The sequence below is a fragment of the Cetorhinus maximus genome, chromosome 31 (assembly GCF_964194155.1).
Source record: "Cetorhinus maximus chromosome 31, sCetMax3.hap1.1, whole genome shotgun sequence".
In the NCBI taxonomy this organism is placed as follows: Eukaryota; Metazoa; Chordata; class Chondrichthyes; order Lamniformes; family Cetorhinidae; genus Cetorhinus; species Cetorhinus maximus.
In genome coordinates this window covers 11229339-11250999 of record NC_135909.1, presented here as the reverse complement: position 1 = coordinate 11250999, position 21661 = coordinate 11229339, and the positions used below count along the sequence as shown (strand labels likewise).

Sequence of the window (21661 nt, the reverse complement as noted above, 5' to 3'; positions counted from 1 at the left end):
TATGTCTTTAGTATCACTCAGATTCAGCTATTGTGAGTGAGTGCAGTGAACAGACTGTATCTTTCAGCATCTGGCGCTGAAAATGTGCTTGATAATTATTCTCTGCTTCTGTGTGAGTGTGGGATTCATTATATAACTTTCAGTCTCTGGGACTAATAAGTTTGGATTCATTCCACATACATTTCCAGCAGAACAACAAGTCACTGATGTGGTAGGTTTAAAGCAAACAATGTGTGTCAGCTTTGGCTGAGTATTAAATCTCTGTCACTGTGAACACATTTGTGAAAGATAATGTATCCTTCAGTCTGATCCTGGATTGGTCCGCAAGTGTAACTCCAGCTTGTACGAAACGATTTGATATGTGGCATTCAGTCTGATTCTGAGTCAGAATTTCCACACAAATGCAAAATGGAGCTCAGTCCTGAATTGGTAAAGTAGCTTTAATTTGACACTATGTGAGGATTGAGAATTAGCATGCAGTTTATAGCTCAATCCATACTCATCAAATTAATATTGTATCTCAGTTTCTTAATCAGGGTGAGTTTTAACTAGAATCTGATTTTGGATCTCAGGTTATACTCACTTTCAGAATATCTCAAACTGATAATGCACTTGAGGTTTGAATTTGCATCTAATGTATGTGTCAGGACACACTGTGGGAATTAATACTGCAATTTATAAACTAATGATGTGTGCAAATATTGGACCGGTGCTTAACATGAATCTTAATGTACATCGTTAAGGTTAAGCCTGTAAACTTGAAACTGGAAACATGCATCAGTTTTATTGGACATTTAGTTTGTAGCTGAGGCTGTCCTATTGTGGGATCGACCTGCTAAAAATTGGATTGTGGGTGAGAAGGTGGACTACCCGTCTGTGGTGCTGAGTCGAGGTGACATTGGAACAACGTCTATCTCTCCTGTCCTGTTTGATTGATGGATGGAAAGTGTGACTCTGGAACTATTTCTGCTGTCTGAGACTGTGAAATTGATGACCTGTCTGTGTCTCTGCGCTCTGACAGTGATAATGTACGGACTGTGTGGGAGGACCTGGCGGGAATCTTCATTCTAGCTTGGCTGGAGGAAACACCATATTTATTCTGGTTCCTTCAATTATTTGCCTGTTGGAAAAAAGTATATTTTAGGACTCAGGTATAGGTGGGGTGGAAGATACAGATTCCATCAGTTTAACCTCTATAAATAATCATTGTGAATGTTTTGAGAAACTTTAGTCAGGCTCTAGCTCTGATTCTCAATCTAAATCTTCAACCAATCGGAGAGCCAGGTAGCAGGAATTGGAAGTGCCGATTGGCTTATATTTTCAAACTCGAAAAGCCCGCCAATAGAGGGAAAAAAAGATAAGAGCCGAACGGCTTAATTTCCAGGCAATTTTATTCTCACACTTTAGGAGCTGTAATATTGCATTTTGCGTCACAGAATCCAGGCGCTATTTTAGGAACAGATTAAATTTGTCAATCTCTTACCTGTAACCGGCGGTAGCAAAGCAGCGATTTAAAACGGAGCCAATCTCAGCTCACTGGAAACGCAATAACATAGGTTACCAACCGACTCCTTCACACAGGCTTCATCGGGACAGAGAGAAACGGCTGATTTCTGATCCTGTGCCCTGAAAGCGGCCGGGAATGTTACAATCGGAAGAGCGGAGCGCTCCGGCAGCCACACGCTCAGCATAGCTGCTCTTTCTCAGGAGCCTGTGAACAGGGCCCGCGGGGAGCTGCAGTCCAGCCCGGGAGGAGCGAGACTTGGCTTTGGCTTTGTCCTGGGCTCTACCGCCGGTCTTTCTACAATCTTACACACACTTACACCACGAATGAAGAATTCCTCCCGCACTCACCCTTCCCCTATCTTCTGAATGGTCAAGGTGTTCGGAATCTCATTGGGTGGCTTTTGTAACCAATCAGAGAGCAGCTTATTTCACCAACTTTCAAAGGTCAATGAGAAAATGGGCCGGAGATTGACTGAGCCAAACTGGCAGAGCTGAAACAGGTTTTCAAATTGAACATTAGCGCCAATGTATTTGTGAGAATGGCTGAAAAAAAGAGACATGTCAAAGCTTTTCCTTCTGTACTCAACAGGCCACTCCCAAGAAAACCAATATAAGGGGAAGATAACAATTTATACTGATAGAGAATATACTGCAGGGTGGAAAGTGACTGTCTTAGGCCCGATCATGAGCTTGTGTGATACACAGCGCGAAATGATCTGATCAGGGGAGCCATTACCCTGCAGGATGCCTTTGATGAGCCCGATTTCAGCATCAAGCTTGCACGGTGAGCAAATGGCTCGGGTCCTACTTACAAGGTTGCCGATGAGACCAATCTTACACAGCGTGGAACTGTAAGAATCCCAACGCGTATATTGACCAGTGAAGGTCGGTTTGCGGTAAACCTGCTAGAGAATCCTCTGGAAGATTTCTCAACTAGTGTGTCAAGGGAGGGCAGATATTTTGACTGCTCCATTTCATAGGTGAATTTGAGCGCAGGATGGAGCCCATAAAGACATGTAAGGAAATTGTTACATGCAGCTGCGGACTTAAATATAACAAACGTATCATCCACATATCGGAAATATGCGAGAGGGAGGGGGTGAGGCGTCTTTCCATCCAAGGCCCGAGTTTTACGATCGAAAAACGTGAGTGATGAAAACGTTAGATCTATTTTATTTCGTTAGACCTTTATTTTCTTGTTGGAAATCTTGCCACACTTTCTGTTGTTCTTTATCTCATTTTGGAAACCACAGAGATTAACTCCGCGGTCCCGGAATTGTGGTCTGACGACGGGTAAGGCTGAAAATAAATCACTACTGCGATGGCCGGGAATCGAACCCGGGTCAATTGCTTGGAAGACAGCTATGCTCACCACTATACCACCATCGCACACTTCTTCAAATTACAGTCAGCATTTATAGTACCGCGAAATACACTATATCTTTGGCATCTTGTGTTTGATTAATAAACTGTTTGGAATAATTCTCACCATGTTTATGTTGTTTCACACACATTTAAAATGTCCCCAAAGAAGTTACCTCTTTGCACGTCTCACGTGCAGCCAGCAGAGGGCACCAGTCCACAATAAATTCTCTCCGGCTGTTTCTGTGGACACATCGAGACAGGAAAAGGTCTGTTGCTGCCCGGGGAACGGGCCGTGAAACAGACAAAGATAGTGACCAACTACAACGGCTCCATGTAGATATCCACAAAGTTCCGAACAATAAATAAATGCAACTTATCCTGGGAGGGATGATGAAGTTGACTCACTTTCTGATACTGCGTGTGAGTGTGGGATGCTCATGTTGAGTGTGGAACTCAGTCTGGATCTGTCAGTTTCTGGTGTTGAATGGGAATGTGGGAGTCACTCTCAATATCTGGGACTCTTTGCAACATATTCTGCATCTGTTAGTCTTTGGTGCTGAATGTGAGAATGGGTTTAATTCTGTCACTGTCAGGCTGTGGGAATCTGTGTGAGTGTTAGATACATTGTGTAACTCTGAGTCCCTGATTTTGCCCACAACGTTGTCCATCCCTAATTGCCCTTGTTAATAGAGCATTTAAAATGGGCTGTGGCTCTGGGGTCTGGAGTCAAATGTCGGCCAGACCAGGTAAAGGACATTAATGATGGGTCGATTTTGACGACAATCGACAATGGTTTTGTTAAAAGAAAAATACTGCGGATGCTGGAAATCCGAAATAACTGGAAAAACTCAGCAGGTCTGTCAGCATCTGTGGAGAGAGAAACAGAGTTAATGTTTCGAGTCTGTATGACCCTCCTTCAGAGATAAAGAGGGGTACAAATGTGATGACATTGATACTGTTTAAGGGGTGGAGCAGGTGAAGCTGGATAGAAGGTCAGCGATTGATGGCGGCTAAGGAGAAATTGACAAAAATGTCCTGGACAAAAAGGCAAAGGGAGCGTTAATGGTGGTGGTAAGGGCTAAAGGAGGTGCTGATAGTGGCGTAAAGCTAAGAAAGCAGAATGTGTTAATAGCAGAACAAGGGTAAGCACTCTGTGAAAGAACAACATGGAACAAGTAACAGATGGCCCTTTTGGGGAAGGGGGCAGTGGTTGGGGAAAAAGGATGGATAAAGGGGTAAAAACAGAATAAAACAAAGAATAAAAATGAGGATAAGTGGATAAAAAATAATTTTAAATAAAATGGGGATTGAAAGAGGGGTGAATATAGAGGAGAGAGTTCCTGGCCTGAAGTTGTCGAACTCAATGTTAAGTCCGGAAGGCTGTTAGGTGCCTAATCGGAAGATGAGGTGCTGTTCCTCCAGTTTGCGTTGGGCTTCACTGGAACGTTGCAGGTCAAGGATGGATATGTGGGCATGAGAGCAGGATGGTGTGTTCGAATGGCAGGCGACAGGAACATCTGGGTCATGCTTGCAGACAGTCCGAAGGTGTTTCACAAAACCGTCATCCAGTCTGCGTTTGGTCTCTCCAGTGTAGAGGAGACCGCATTGGGAGCAGCGAATGCAGTAGACCAAATTGAAGGAGGTGCAAGTGAAGCCCTGCAGCACCTGAAAGGAGTGTTTGGGCCCTTGGACGGTGAGGAGGGAGGAGGTAAAGGGGCAGGTGTTGCACCTTCTACAATTGCATGGGAAGGTGGCCATGGGAAGGGGATGAGTTGTTGGGAATGATGGAGCAGAAGACCAGGGTGTCCATGAGGGAACGGTCCCTACGGAATGCTGACGGGGGTGGGGGGGTGGTGATGGGAAGATATGTTTGGTGGTGGCATCATGATGGAGTTGCTGGAAATGGTGGAGGATGATCTCTTGAATGCGGAGGCTGGTGGGGTGAGAAGTGCGGACAAGGAGGGTCCTATCATGGTTCTGGGGGGGAGGGGAAGGTGTGAGGTCAGAAGCTGGGGGAGTTGGGTCAGACACGGTTGAGGGCCCTGTCAATCACAGTGGGTGGGAAAGCTCGGTTATGGAAGGAGGAAGACGTGTCAGAAGCGGCGTTTTAGAAGGTGGCATCATCTGAACAGATGCGATGGAGTTGAAGGAACTGAGAGAATGGGATGGTGTCCTTACAGGAAGCAGAGTGTGAGGAGCTGTAGTGGTCAGTGGGCTTGTAATGAATATTGGTGGACAGTCCATTACCAGGAATGGAGACAGAGAGGTCAAGGAAGGGAAGGGAAGTGTCAGTGATGGACCATGTGAAGGTGATAGTGAAATGGAAATTGGAAGCAAGATTGATAAATTTTTCCAGGTTCAGATGAGGCCATGAAGCGGCACCGAAACAGTCATTGATGTGGTGAAAAGAAGAGTTGTGGGAGGGGGCCTGAGTAGCACTGGAACAAGGAATGTTCCACACAGCCCATAAAAAGACAGGCGAGGTAGAGGTCAGTACGCCAGACAACAGCAGCACTGCTCTTGTCGGCAGGTTTGATAACAAAGTCAGGGTTGGGCCTAAGAGAACGGAGTGCAGCAAGTTCAGAAAGTGACAGGTTAGAGTGGGTGAGAGGAACAGAGAAATTGAGACGGCCGATGTCACGCTGACAGTTCTCAATGAAAAGATCAAGAGCAGGTGAGAGGCCAGAGGGAGGGGCCCAGGTGGAGGGAGAATCCTGGAGGTGGGTGAAAGGATTTGGTGAACGGGGGGAGGACTCCTGCCCAAAGAAGTGAGCACAGAGATGAAGGCGGCGGAAGAAGAGTTCAGCATCGTGCCGAGCCCAACATTCATTGAGGTGAAGGCGTAAGGGTATGAAACTGAGTCCTTTGCTGAGTACAGAACATTCAGCATCAGAGAGGGGAAGGTCAGAGGGTACGGTGAATACACGGCAAGGGCTGGGATTAGAAGGCGGGACGGGGTCAGAGGGATGGAGGGTCCTGGATGGGCGTTGGTATCAATAGGTTGTTGGAGCTGGCGTTCCTTAACACCTGAAAGGAAACGTTTCTTATTAAGGCGTCGGATGAGACGAAGAATAAAATGAAACCAGGGACAGGGACAGCTTTGAGATAGGATGAGTCGGTGCTGCTGGAGGGAGAGGTCGAGTGTGTTCATATGGCGGCACATGGCACTGGGTGTGGATCTCAGGATGTGGCAAGAACAGCAGCCCGAGGAATGTTTTAAGTCCTGAAGATACCTGTAATGCTGGGAGGATTCGAAACATGAGGGATGGAGCTTTAGTTGGAATCCATGTGGGGTAAGTCGGAGACGGAGACAGTTGCTGAGGAAGGAAACATGGCTGTGGAAGCGAGTTTTGGTAAACACCTTGTCAAACACCAGGAGGGATATGGAAAGCAATGAAGGTGAACAGGATGAAAGAGACAAATGGAAATCCTGTCGGACAGAAGAGTAGTCCTTCTTCAAGTTGGGCATTCCTGGAAGAGAAGTGGCAGTGAGTTAAACACTAAGATAAAAGCAAAATACTGCTGATGCTGGAAATCTGAAATAAAAACAGAAAATGCTGGAAAAACTCAGCAGGCCTGACAGCATCTGTGGAGAGAGAAACAGAGTTAACATTTCTAGTCTGTATGACCCTTCTTCAGAGTCTTATCGTCCATGACATCTTTGTCAATCTCTCAATAGCCCCCACCTATCACTGACCTTCTTTCCAGCTTCACCTGCTCCGCCCCTTAAACAGTATAAATTTCATCACATTTCTACCGCTCTTTAGCTCTGAAGAAGGGTCATACAGATTCAAAACGTTAACTCTGTTTCTTTCTCCACGGACAATGGTTTTGTGATCATCAACAGACTTTTGATTCCAAGCTTCACCATTGCCATGGTGGGATTCGAAGCCGGGTCCCTCTGGAATACTAGTCCAGTGACAATAACACTGTGCCACCACCTCCCCATCTGGCAGAGTGGCTCAGCAGAAGCGTGCTGGGCCCATAACCCAGAGCTCGATGGATTGAAACCATCTTCTGCTATTTGCATTTTCATTAATGACTGTGGGATTCATTCTGTTTCTATCAGGCTTTGATTCTGAACGTGTGCTCATGATTCCTCTGTGTCTGTAAGTCTGTGCTACTGTGTGAAAGTCTGATTCATTCTCTATTTCTACATCTCAGACTGTTTCAAATTCATTCTGTATCTACTGGTCAGTTATACTGTGTGAGATGTGGGATTCATTCTGCATTTGTCTGTCTCTGGTGCTGTCTGTCTATTGGGCAGTTTGTCCATGCCTGGTAACGTATAGGGTTTGTCCAGTAGTTCACCATGTCCAGTTTTGTGAGTAAATGTGGGGTTTATTTTATTGTTCTCAATCTTTGATGTTGCTTATGACTCTGGGATTAATTCTGGATCTGTACTCAATAGTTATCTCAGGCATGGTGTTGTAAATGATTCACATCTTAATACCTGTCAGGAAGGAAACCTCTCATCCCAATCCTCACCCAATTTGGCTTATCTGTGATCTTAGAACCAATCACAATCATCAGGTTAACCCTGAACTGCAGTCTACAATGTGAAATAAATGGTTTTGCCAACCACTCTTGAGATACCTATTAAATACAGATATGGAAGTAAAGTACCCTCACATACAGCTCCCGAGTCACATAGATAGAGTACGAATCCCACTTACACACACAGTTCCAGTAACCGAGTGATTTACAATTAATCCCACAGTAACTCTCTGTCCCAGATGTAGACATATATTAAAATACATTACTCCAAATTCCCATTCAGTACCAGATTTTGACAAATACAGAATGAACCCTGCACGCACATACAGACACACACAAAGATAGTGACTGATACAGGATGTGACACAAATTCACATGCAGTACCAGGGAATAACAGTTAAATATTAAATCCCGCCATCAATTCCAGTACCGGAAAACAATGCACACAAAATGAATTTTACTGACATTCATTAACAGAGATTGTAAGATACAGAATGAATCCCATAGTACTGTTCAGTTCCAGATACTGACAGATGCAAAATTAATTGCAACTACTCACACTGAAAAACACAATTAGTTCCACATTGACATGGAATATAAAACACTGGCAGATGTTGAATGAATCTCAAGCTGACAGTCAGTACCAGATACTGATGAAATAAAAATCACTCACTCTTGTTCAGAGTGGGAGACTAAAAGACAAATAAAAGGATATTCACACTCAGATAGAGTACCAGAGACTGACTTGCAGAACCCAAACCACTCAGACATCATACCAAAGACTGAAATACACCAAATAAATCACTCACTAAGGGGCAATATCATAGCAAACAAAATAAGGTCAGAGGCCTGACCTTCTGCCTAACTAGATTTTCCTGTCTACACCCCATATCCATTGATTCACTGAATAACCTGTCTGCGTCATCCTTAAATATGTTTATGGATGAAGCATCCATATTTCACTAGGACAGAGAAGTATTAATATTCACATGCTGAGAGTGCAGAATTTCTCCAAATTTGAGTCCAAAATGATCAACCCCTTATGCTGACATGGTGCCCACATGTTCTAGATTCAGGGGAATCGATAATGGAAAGTAGGGAAATGGTGGATGAATTAAACAGGTATTTTGCTTCGTTCTTCACTGTAGAGGACACAAGTAACATCCCAGAAATAGCTGTAAATCAGGAGATGGAAGGGAGGGAGGAACGTGGGGAAAATTCCAATCACCAGGGAAGTGGTATTGAGCAAATAGTTGGGGCTGGGGGCTGACAAATCCCCAGGTCCAGATGTGCTTCACCCTAAGGTCGAGAAAGGAGTGGTTAGTGAGATTGTTGATGCACTGGTTTTAATTTCCCAAACTTCCTTAGATTCAGGGAAGGTTCCATTAGATTTGAAAATAGCAAACATAACTCCTTCATTCAAAAAGGGAGGGACACAGAAAGCTGAAGACTATAGGCCAGTTAGCCTAACATCTGTCACAGGGAACATTTTAGAAGCTATTAAGGAAGTTATAGCAGGGCACTTAGAAAAATTCAAGGTCAACATGGCTTTGTGAAAGGGAAATCATGTCTAACCAATTTATTGGAGTTCTTTGAAGGAGTCACATGTGCTGTGGATGAAGGGGAACCAGTCCATGTACTGTACTTAGATTTCAAGAAGGTATTTGATGAAGTGCCACATCAAAGGTTATTGCATTAAATAAAAGCTCATGGTGAAGGGGGTAACATATTGGCATGGATAGAAGATTGGCTAGCTAACAGGGTGCAGAGAGTTGGCATAAATGGGTCTTTTTATGGTTGGCAGGATATGACGAGTGGTGTGTCACAGGGATCAGTGCTGGGACCCCAGCTTTTTACAATTTATATAAATGACCTGGATGAAGGGACCGGAGGAATGTTTGCTAAATTTGCTGATGAGACAAAGTTGGTCGAAAAGTAAATTGTGAAGAGGACATAAGGAGGCTACAAAGTGACAGAGATAGATTTCGTGAGTGGGCAAAGATCTGGCAAATGGAGTATAAGGTCGGCAAATGTGAAATATTTCCTTTTGGCCAGGAAGAATAAAAAATAAGCTTATTATCTAAATGGTGAGAGATTGCAGAGCTCTGAGATTCAGAGGGGTCTGGGTGTCCTGGTGCATGAATCACAAAAGGTGAGTGTGCAGGTAGAGCAGGTAATTAGGAAAGCTAATACAATGTTATCATTTATTGTGAGGGAAATTGATTCCAAAAGTAGGGAGGCTGTGCTTGAGTTGGACACGGCATTGCTGAGACCTCTTCAGAAGTATTGTATACAGTACTGGTCTCCTTATTTAAAGAGAAATGTACATATGTTAGAAGCAGTTCAGAGAGGGTTTACTAGACTAATACCAGGAAAGAGTGGATGTTGGGGGCGTTGTCTTATGAGGAAAGGCAGGACAGGTTAGGCTTGTATCCACTGGAATTTAGAATAGTAAGAGGTGATTCAATTGAAACCTTTAAGGTCCTGAGGGGTATTGACAGGGTGGATGTGGAGAGGATGTTTCCTCTTGTGGGAAAATCTAGAACTACGGGTCACTGTTTAAAAATAAGGGGTCACTCATTTAAGACAGATATGAGGAGAATGTTTTCTCTCAGAGGGTTGAGAAGCTTTGGAACTGTCTTCCTCAAACGGCAGTGAAAGCAGGGTCTTTGAATATTTTTAAGACAGAGCTGGATAGTTTCTTGATTAACAAGGGGGTGAATGGTTATCGGGGAAGGCAGGAATGTGGGGTTGAGGTTACATTCAGATCAGCCATGAGCTTACTGAATGGGGGAGCAGGCTCGAGGGGCCGGGTGGCCGACTCCTGCTCCGAATTCATATGTATGTCCGTATTCCATAGCCAGGACAGACAACCTCTCAGTGTCTAACCTGTCAAGCTCCATTGTAATCCTGCACGCGTGGATGAGATCACTTCCACTTCCAATAACCAGAGAATATGAAAACAATTTACACTGCTTCTCATCATTGGACAAACGTCTCATCACAGCGACCAATTATTTTATGACCTCCAATGTAAATATATCCTTCCTTAGATTAGGAGACAAAAAACAGTGCCAAATGCTGCATGTGTGGTCTCAGCAAAGCCGTATGGAAGTGTAGTAAGTCTTCCTTACTGTTGTACTCCAATCCCCTTGTCATAAAGTCTAACATGCTAGCTGCCTTCCACATTGATTTCTGGATGCTATCTTCCCATGATACATATACAAGTTCACTCAAATCTCTCTGAACATCAGGATTTACAATTTCACCTGGAGAACAACAGACTGTCAGACACAGAAATAATACAATGCTCACAGGCAGTAATGGAGACTGACAGTTTGAGAATGTTTCTCATATTGACAGTGTCATATATTGGCAGATACAAAATGTATGAAATATTACCAAAGAGTGCCAGGACTAACAGTTGGAAAATGACTGCCAGACTCACACAGATCACGTTTCAGAGTGAAACAAATTCAATGTGATGCTGATATAGGCCAGGAGAGACGAGAAACTGACGTACAGAATTAATGTAATACTGACACAGGACTGGCGAGTGATAATTAAATAACCAATCACACACTCAGGTAAAGCACCAGAGATGGACAAACCCAGTAAAGCCAGAGGGATAAACCCAGTAACTACAGAGCAGCTAGTCTCATGCTGGTGGTGGGGAACGGTTTAGAGAATTCAATAGATTATTGAATCCAGGAGAAAATTCATTGTCAGTTGCTAGAACATGGGTTGCTAAATGACAGCAAGTACAGATTGGTTAACAGAAAATCATGACTGAAATACATAATGAAGTTATTTGATGAAGTTTCAGCCAACATTGACCAGGGGAGTGAGGTTGATGAAGTGTGTCCAGACTTGCAAAAGGGTTTGCAAAAATCCCACATCATAGATTTGTTAGTAAAATTCAAGCAGATGGGAATACAGGGGCAGTGGCAGCATGGTTACAGAATTGAATAAGGGGAAGAAAGGATAAAGTGGTGGCGAGCGGTGTGTTTTTCAGGGTGGAGGGATACATACACAACTGATTCTCTGTCACGTCAGCCGGCTGTTCTATTCCCATTCCCAGAGCTTGTTTACATTTTAATGACTTCCAGGCTATATCCAAGTTTGCTGATGACACTAGGTTAGGTGACATGGTTAGTAGTGTACGTGGGAGCAGCAAGTTTCAAAGCATCACTGACAGATTCAGTGAGTGAAAAAAACCGTGGCCGATGGTGGTCAACATGAGATCATCCATCTTGGAGCAAAGATCAGAGAATTTCCTAAACATCAGAAACATGGGACTGTGGAGGAGCCGAGAGTGAGGGCGAGAGCTGAGTGAGGCTGGAGGGTGGATAAAGAGCAGCGGCAGAGCAGCTCGAGAGCAGCAGCTCGAGAGAGAGAAGGAGGGAAGAGTGACGGGTGGGGGGGGTGGGAATAAAGAGCTGTGAGGGAGAGGTTGGAGCAAACCGGCCATGGTTATAATAAATAGTCAGAGCATGATAAATAGGAGCTGGAAAATTAAACATTACAATCAGGGTAAGTATAACAAGAAGTGTAATTATAATAAGAGTATTAGTGCAGAGCAGGTCAAGAGGCATTTAATAAAATTAATAATTTAAACAAGGTAGTAATTAGATTCCAAAAGAGGGAATAGAGGTTTGTTTTCGATCATGGATGGGCAGCTGAGACCTGTTGTTTGCAGTTCCTGCCCCATGTAGGAGCCTCAGGACACTTCATGTGTCTTGGGGGCCACATGTGCAGGAAGTGTCTCCAGCTGCTTGACAATGATGAAAACGTGGTTTAAAAATGGTGAGGACTGGTGCTTAATATTCATTGATACAAACTGTGCAGAAAATATAGAGAAGGGAAAAAAGGAAGTGGGTTAGCGGGACTGATTAAGGAAATCACTGTAATATTGGGAAGAGACAATGTCCTTGACTGGAAATGGGCAGAATTCATTTGTTCGAGCTGAGAAATAGTCAGGGGATGATCAGACTCATGGGGATATTAAATCAGCCTCCAAATAGTGAGAGAGAGATAGAGGAGCAAATATGCAGGGAAATCACAGAGGTGTCTAAGAACATAGGAAGATATGAATTAGGAGCAGGAGGAAGCCACTCGGCCCCACGAGCCTGCTCCACTATTCAATGAGATTATGGCTGATCTGATTGTAACCTCAACTCCACATTCGTGCCTACCCGTGATAAGATTTCACCTCCCCCCCCACACCCTTGCCTATCGAGAACCTATCAACCTCTGGCTTAAAAATATTCAAAGACTCTGCTTCCAGCACCATTGAGGACAAGAGTCCAAAAGACTCAAGACCCTGTCAGAGAAAAAAAATTCTCATCTGTCTTAAATGGGCAACCCCTTATTTTTAAACAGCGACAAGAGCTGTAGAGTGGTGATATCCAGGGGCTTCTGAAATGTGTTCAGGAGACCTTCCTCCACCAGTAGTGGGGTGGGGGTGGGGGGGGGGGTATAAAAGTAGGAAAGTTTTGCTACAACTACACAGCATTGGTGAGACTACACCGAGAGTCCTGTGTTATGTTGGAGTCTCCTTATTTAAAGGGGGATATAATTGCACGGGGGGCAATTCACAGAGGTGCTAGACTGACTTCTGAGATGAAGGAGTTGTCTTATGAGGAATGTTTAAGCAGGTTGGGCTGATCTGCATAGGAGATTCGAAGAATGAGAGATGATCTCATTGAAACATATAAGACTCTGAGGGGGTTTAACAGGGTAGATGTTGAGAGGAGTGTTTCCATTTGTGGGGAAAATAGAACCAGGGGGCACAGTTTAAAAATAAACATCTCCCATTTAAGACGAAGGCGAGAAGGAATTTCTTCTCTCAGAGTGTCATTAATCTTTGTAATTCTCCACCTCAGAGAGCAGTGGAGGCTGGCTCATTGTATATATTCACGCTGAGTTAGACAGATTTTTCATCAGCAGAAGAGTCAAGGGTTATAGGGCAGGTGGGAGAGTGGGTTTGAGGCCACAATCAGATCAGCCATGGTCTTATTGAATGGCGAAGCTGGCCCAATGGGCTGAATGGCCTCCTCCTGCTTCTCTTTCTTATATTTTTAATTTGTCAGTGTGGGATTGACCCTCTGTTTGTCACTGTCTTTAACTGTATTTCAGTGTGGAATTAATTCAGTCTGATCTGCATGTGAGTGTGGAGTTGATTCTCTGTCCATCGCTCACTGAATGTGAGTGTGTAATTTAAATCTCTGTCAGTCTCTTTTACAGTTATGAGAGTGGAACTAACTCTCAAACAGCCTGTGATACTGTCTATTAGTGTGGAATTCACTCTTTGTCAGCCTCTTGCTATATGAGAATATGGAATTAACTCCTTATGTCAGTCTCCGTTACTGTTAGCGTGGAATTAATTCTCTATCGGTCAGTTTCGGTTACTGTGAATGTGGAATTCTCTTTCCCAGTCTCTGTTGTGACATCTGAGAGTGGAATTTAGGACCTGTCAATTTCCATTAATATTTCAGTGAGGAATTAACTTACAACAACAGAGACTGAGTGAAAGTAAGAGAGTTAGTTTCACACTCTCATATTAGTCTGCCCGTGTTACTGTGTGTGAGTGAGGAATAAACAAACAATCTGTCAGCCTCTGTTACTGAGTGTGTGGAAATAACTCTCAATCAGTCAATCTCTGTAATTGTGAGTGTGAATTCACAGAATCACAGAATTGTTACGCTACAGAAGGAGGCCATTTGGCCCATCGTGTCTGCACTGGCTCTCTGAGCATTTTAACTTAGTGCCAATCTCCTGCCTTTTTCCCATAATCCTGCACATTGTTTCTATTCAAATAATCATCCAATGCCCTCTTGAATGACTTAGTTGAACCTGCCCCCACCACACTTCCAGGCAGTGCATTCCAAAACCTAACTACTCGTTGTGTGAAAAAGTTTTTTCTCACTTCGCATTTGCTTCTTTTGCAAAACACTTTAAAACCATGCCCTCTGGTTCTCGATCCGTTTACGAACGGGAAGTTTCTCTCTATCTACTCGATCCACACACCTCATGATTTTGAAAACTTCTATCAAATCTCCTCTTAGCTTTCACCTCTCCAAGAAAAACAGTCTCAACTTCTCCAATCATTCCTCATAACTGAAGTGTCTCATCCCTGGAATCATTCTCATAAACCTCTTCTGCACTCTCCCCAATGCATTCAGATCCTTCCTATTGTGTTAAGCTTAACTTTCAATCTCTGTCACGTGTGCAAGCGCGGATTTAACTATCTATCCAATCATGTCGGTTACTGTACGTGAGTGTGAAATTAACTCTGTATGATAATCTGTTACTGTAGGCGAATATATAATTAATTCCGTCAGTTTCTGTCACTGTATCAGAACGTGGAATTCATTCTGTATCTGTCAGTCTCGGTTACTGTATCAGGCAATGGAAAGAACTCCTTTCAGGCTCCGCTACTTCGAGAAAGTTAATTCCACACTCACCATCTGCCAACTGTGTTACTGTATATGAGTGAGATGTTATCTCTCAGTCTCTTTTATGTGAGTGAAGAATTAAATCTCCATCATTAAGTCTCTGGCATTGTCTGTGGGTGTGGAATTCATACCTTCCCTATCAACCTCTGTTACTGTACAAGAATGCAGAATTAATTCTGTACCTGTCAGTATCAATTATGCTGTGAGTGTGGTATTCACTCTCTGCTAGTCTCAGGTACTGTGAGTAAGTGTGAAGTTAAATTTCTGACAGTCTTGGTTGCTGTGCGTGATTGTGGAATTGACTTCCTGTCAATGTCTGTTACTGGAACTGTGTGTGAAATTAACTCTCTGTTAGAGTCTGTTACAGTAAGTGAGTCTGAATAAAAAGTCTAATAATTTGCATTACTGAATGTATGTGAAATTAATTTTATGTCCGTCTCTGTTACTGCGAGTGTGGCAGAGCAGACAGGAAGACTTTTTATCCCATTGATGGAAAGGTGGAGGGACAATGGGCACAGATTTAAGGTAACTGGTAAAATAAGCAACAGCAACATGAGGAAAAACCTTGTCATGCAGTGAGTGGATAGGAGAAGTGCCTGAGAATGTAGTAGAGGCAGGTTAAATCAAGGAATTTAAGAGAGAATTGGATTATTATCCAAAAAGGAAAAATGTGCAGGGCTACGTAGAAAAGGCGGTGAAGTGGCAAGAGGTGATTTGCTCCTTCAGAAGGTCAGCATAGGCATAATGGGTAGAATGGCCTCCGTCTGTGCTGTAATTATTCTATGATTCGATGAATTAACTCTCCGTCAATCTCTCTTACAATATATGAGTGTGGGTGGAATTAACACCATCTGTCACTCTCTACTGTTGCATGTGAATGTGAAATATACTTCCTGTCAGTCTCTGTTACTGTCCAAGAAACAGTAAATGACCTTTTATCAGAAATGCTTGGGCCCTACTGTTCTCAAAAGTGCTCGCGGTTAAACCCACCGCCTTCTCCTCTCTCTACTCTCCAGTTCTAAATCAGCCAACAAGAACATACCTTCAGAGTAAGCGAGGAATGGCATCCATATCCAACATCCATTCTGATTCAAAAGTGTTCTTCATTTGTCGGTTTGAGTTTCTGACCTTGGTTTTGTGAGCAACACCTGCAATAATTCACTGACAACATCATGTGGATAGTGGCAATCTGAAATAAAGAGAGAAAATGCTGGAAATACACAGCACATCAGACAGCAAATGTGGAGAAAGAAAAGGAGTTCACATTTCAGGTCACTGACAATCAACCTGCAATAAAACACTAACATCTGCCCATGGTGACTGCAGTTCCCACAATTCCCTGCATCCCAGAAACGGCTCTATCAAATGCACTGACTTCCCCGGTATTGAGAGTGTGCATGCTCCCCAGGGCCGGCCCCGGGTCATTCTGAGGTCGAACTTATCGGCCCATTTCACCAGTATGCTTATGTTCTTTTGAAGTTTAACACTATCCTCCTCACAGTTCACAATACCTCCAAGTTTCATGTCATCTGCAACTTTTGAAATGGTGACCCATACACCAAGGAGCAGGTCAACAATATATATCAGGAAGAGCAGGGTCCTCAAACCGACCCCTGGGTAACTCCGCTATAAACTTTCCTCCAGTCTGAAAAACAACCATTCACCACTACCCTCTGTTTCCTGTCACTCAGCCAATCCCATATCCATGTTGCTCTGTCCCTTTTATTCCATGAGCTGTAACTTTGTTGACAAGTCTGTTGTGTGAGACTTTATCAAATGCCTTTTGGAAATCCATGTAAACCACATGAACAGCATCACCCTCCCCAACCCTCTCTGTTACCGCATCAAAGACTCGGTGCAAACGGGAGAAGAAACCGGGAAGCGGCGGCTGGAATGATGCACATCGGCTTCATTGTGACGTCCGCGGGACCCAGCGGTTTTGATTCGGGCTCAGAGAGCAGCTGAGACTCGGTATTACTGAAACAGCGCTCGACCCACGCTCAGCTTCCTGGAGCTGTACCGCGCATGCTCGGCGTAGACAGGATTTCCGGTGGAAATGGGTGCGCCTGCGTAGTGCGGCCATTCTGCTCGAGATCGGCCGTTTGATATCCCCCAGAGCATTCTGGGAATCCTTTATCGCCATTTCGTTTTTATCAGCGACACGGGAGGAAACGTTTGTGTTAATCGTTTCTGTGCAAGCTCTATAGCAACAAATCAGTCCCACTCCCCTTCTCCTTTATTATAGCCTTAAAATATTTTCCCTTCGGTATTTACCCGTTTCACTTTTGAAAGTTTATTTTGATTAGACTTGCAACACCATTTCGGGCAGAGGGTTTAAGACCGCAACAACTCTCTGCCTTACAAAGAAATGACAAGGGATGATCCATTCAATGTGGGAGATGGTGGGGAGGATGGTCAGGACAAGGGAGGCCGATCGGTGTTCTGGGAGAGAGGGAAGTGATGAGAGCCGAGCTCGCGAAATGGAACAGAAATGCTTGAGGGCCCTGTCAATCACAGAGAGGAGAGATAACCAGTTGAGAAAAAAGGAAGGTAAATTAGCAGGGTTGGTATGGAATATTACCTGTCCTCAACAAAACACTCATTCCAGCTGAAACAGTGATTTATGTGTACTTTCTTCAATTTAGCACCCCGCATTCACTGCTCACAATGGTGGTCTGATCTATGTTAGGCAGTTTCAGTGATTGATTTGATTAACATCTGCTCGTTGAGCAACTACGACTCTAAGTTTCCAATCGCCTGTGATTTTAAGTTTCCATCTTGTCCCCACACTGACCATTCTGTCCTCGGCATCGTGCAGTTTTCTAATGAATCTCAAAGGAAGCTCGAGGAACCTTTCTCATCTTTAAATTGAGCACTTTAAAACCTTCCAGACTCAACACTGAGTACAAAAATTTGAGAATGTAATCTCGATCCACAATGTGTATCTTATCCATTGGATATTTTGGCTGAATTCACATTTTTCTCTTGTTTTTTGCATTTGGCTGCCAGCTGTTCATCATCCCATCATTCACACCTCCTTTAGACACATCTTTGGTTTTGTTACTTGCCCATTTACCTTAACCTTGCACCATCAACTCTTTTGTCATTTAACCTCTCCTGCCGTCCACTCTGATTTGGAAACCACAAGAGAAAAATGTTGTATTAGATTTTGTAACAAGTAAAGAGAGATAATTAATTCATATTCTGACAGTAAATGAGCATCTGGCAATGAGTGACCACAATATGTTAGAGGCAAAGAAAGGTCACAGAAATGTTACAATTTTCACCTTAAGTAAGGTCGGTAAGGGCAGAATAAGCAGGAAGCTGAACACATTAAATTCCAAACAGCTACTAACAGGATAAAGGAAACAATCAGAGGCTCTCAAAGGTGTTTTCTGCACAAAAGGTATCTGATGCAAGGCCCAAGGAAGGAAACTTCACTATCCCAGTTTTAAACTAGTAATTAAGCTTGAACGCTGATATCTACCCAAATATTGATTAACTACCTTTGACATGATGCTGTCTTCACTATGATGATTCTGTCGTCCTCGATGGTACATGTCGCAGTGAATTAAACTGTTGTCCAAATTAGAATGATGAATGACTGCAGGTTGTCATATAGGTCGGACAGACTGCATGTAATAAATATCAATTTCGCTATACTTTTCCACCTCAGAAGTTTCCTATTCAGGTAAAAATGGAGTGATAGTGAACGAGAGAAGAACATTCAGAATGTGCCAGTTCTTTGCGAGAAATGAGCTGGTCTCGGCTGGTGTGTGTTTGTAGCAATTGCCACTAGTATCCTTGTGTGAATAAAAGCAATTTGAGATATTTGTTGCAGACTGAAGCGTTTACAGGAAGCGAGGTGCCATCCTACAAATCAGATAAGTTTGTGGGTAGCAGCAAAAGTTTGTTTTAGTGGGTATATAAATAGCAGAGGATGGTTTCAATCCATCGACCTCTGGGTTATGGGCCCAGCACGCTTCCGCTGCGCCACTCTGCTGCCTATTATCACTAGTTGATGAATATTACTTTTGTGTATTAGAGAGCTAAATAGTCACTTGAACGTGTTGGGAGGATCACCTTGGCTGCACAATTCTACTGCGTAACACCAGAAACAGACAAAGTAACACGCACAGAAAGGCAGCTAGAGACTGTCAGGATACACAAGATGACAGAGAAAGATGCCGAGCAAATTAGCAAGACACTGAGGTGGAGAAACGAATCATTTCTGTAAACTGTTCCCAGCTGCACAGGGATGTCCCCTGTTTGTAATAATGACTCCTGTTGTGTAACTGTGCATCCTGCTATGTAACTGTGCACCCTGTTGTGTAACTGTGCATCCTGCTATGTAATTGTGCCCTCTGTTGTGTAGCTGTACTCTCTATTGTGTTACTCCGCCATCTATTGTGTAAATGCGTCCTATGTTGTTTCACTGTGCTCTCTGTTGTGTAATTGTGTTATTTGTCGTGTAACTATGCTCTCTGCTGAGTTACTGTGCTTTCTGTTGAGCAGCTGTGCCACCTGTTTAATTGTGCCCTCTGTTGTCGAACTGTGCCCTTTGTTGTTTAACTGTGCTCTCTGTTGTGGATCTGTGCCCTCTGATGTGTAACTGTATTCCCGATTATGTAATTGTGTACTCTGTTGTATAACTGTGCCCTTTGTTGTCTAACTCTGCTCCCTGTTGTGTAACAATGCTCTCCGTTGTGTGACTGTGCCCTCTGTTGTGTAACTGTGCTCTCTATTGTATAAATGTGCTTTCTGCTGTTGAGAGATCTTCAACGTTGTGTAACGCGCTTCCCTGTCGTGCAAACGTGTTCCCAGCTGTATTAAAATGTTCTCTGTTGTTTCAAAGTGCTCCCTGTTCTGAAATGATATTCTCTGTTGCTCAGTGAGGGTGTTTTCTACTGGACAATTATTTTCTTTCAGGGGCCTTAATTTTCCCTGTCATGTTAATGTGCTCCATGTCATGTTCAGATGTTCCCTCTTCTTGTGTGAAAGTCTGGTTAATTCGCAACTGGACTACAGTCGTCAATTCTAAGCTGTAACTGTTACCTTCTAGTGATGAATGTGATTGTGTGATACATCCTGAGAACTCTGTTATTGGACTTGAGCGAGATTTGTTCTGTATGTGTCAATCACAGATAGTGTTTGTGAGTGTAGGATTCATTCTGCATCTCAGTCTCTGGAACAATTTGTGAGAGCAGGGTTCCTTCTTTATGGGTCAATGCCTGGAACTATATGTGAGGGTGAGATTAATTCTATATCAGACAGTGGTACTGAATGTGAATGTGGGAATCATTCTGTGTCTATGAGACCCCATTACTGCCAGGGGAAGTGGGATTAATTCTGTATCTGAATGTCTCCGTTATTCTTACTATTATTCAGACCTTCGGGATAGAGGGTGATTTGCTTCCACTCTCTCTCTCTCTCTCTCTCTCTCTCTCCCTCTCTGTACAGAGTCAGTGTCTGAGTGCACGACAGTGCTGCAGCACCCAGCTACTGCAGACCAAGGACTTGGATCATTTTACGACAATTTCCTGCCAACCAGAAACAATCCACTGCTCCATGAATGGGACTGAGTGACAGGGCAGGGAGTTCTGTACAGTTAATATTACAACTTCCCACTCTCGGAATCCACTTATGTTTTTATTTGTTCACGGGCTGCAGGAGTCGCTGACAGGGCCAGAATCTGTTGCCTCGCTCTAATTACCCTTCAGATCAGGCCCTGCTTGAGTTGCTGCTTTTAATTTTCTGTTTTTTCGTATTGACTATTAACTGAAACAAATGCGTTGGTCTATCTTGTATTTGCTACACCACTTCTCTTTGAATTATTATAAATACCTTTTACTACCGACAGGCAAAAGTTTGATAGCAGCTGAATCGAAATAGTGATTCCGTGACAAAAGGAGAAGTGCAGCCAGCTCCTTCTCACACAGTAAGTACAGTATCACTCACAGAGAGCAGAGACACCAGTTCCACAAGCACCAACAACACAGTAAGATAAGAGCAAAATAGTGCAGATGCTGGAAATCTGAAAGAAAAATAGAAAATGCTGGAAAAACTCAGCAGGTCTAACCGCATCTATGGAGAGAAAGACAGAGTTAACGTTTATGAGTCATACAGACATGAAAGGTAAACTCTGTCTTTCTCTCCACAGATGTTGTTAGACCTCCTGAGTTTTCCAGCATTTTCTGTTTTTGTTAGCACTAAGTTAGTCCGGCAGTGAGCCCAAGTCTCCGGAATGTATATTCGTTCAAAAGGAGCAGGAGAGTGCGTGAACCAGATGGGTTTTTATCAACGTGACTTTCACGATATTTTATAATTATATGTCACCAGCAGTTGTGGTGGGATTTGATCCCTCGCCTCCATAACATTATCCTGAGGGGGTCCTGATGTTTCTTGACACGGTAGGTGTGGAGAGGATGGTTCTTCTTGGAGGAGAATCTAGAACTCGTCGTCACTGTTTAAAAATAAGGGGTCGTCCATTTAAGACAGAGATGAGGAGATTTTTTGTTTCTCACTGAGGGTCTTGAGTCTTTGGAACTCTCTTCCTCAAAAGAGGGTGTAAGCGGATTCTCTGAATACTTTTAAAGCAGCGGTAGACTCTTGAAAGCAATCGGGTGAGAGGTTATCGAGGGTAGGCAGGAATGTGGAGTTGAGGTTACAATCAGATCAACCATGACCTTACTGAATGGTGGAGCAAACTCGAGGGGCCGAGTGGCCTATTCCTGCTCTTTATTCCTTCTGTTCTTATGTTCATTAACCTAACCTGGAACTCTAGATTCCCGCTACGCCACCATCTCCACTATTAAAACTGCCACCGAAACCAAACA

General features: G+C 43.5%; 1 long non-coding RNA gene and 1 other non-coding gene across 2 annotated transcripts in view; both read right to left on the bottom strand.

Moving 5' to 3' along the window:
* The window catches only part of LOC144670421 (uncharacterized), a 918626-nt gene that overhangs the window by 769195 nt on the left and 127770 nt on the right, over positions 1-21661 (bottom strand). The gene's annotated exons all lie outside the window — the stretch shown is intronic.
* Positions 2824-2895, bottom strand: trnag-ucc (transfer RNA glycine (anticodon UCC)). Its single transcript has one exon. It is a non-coding gene; the product is annotated as a tRNA-Gly (tRNA).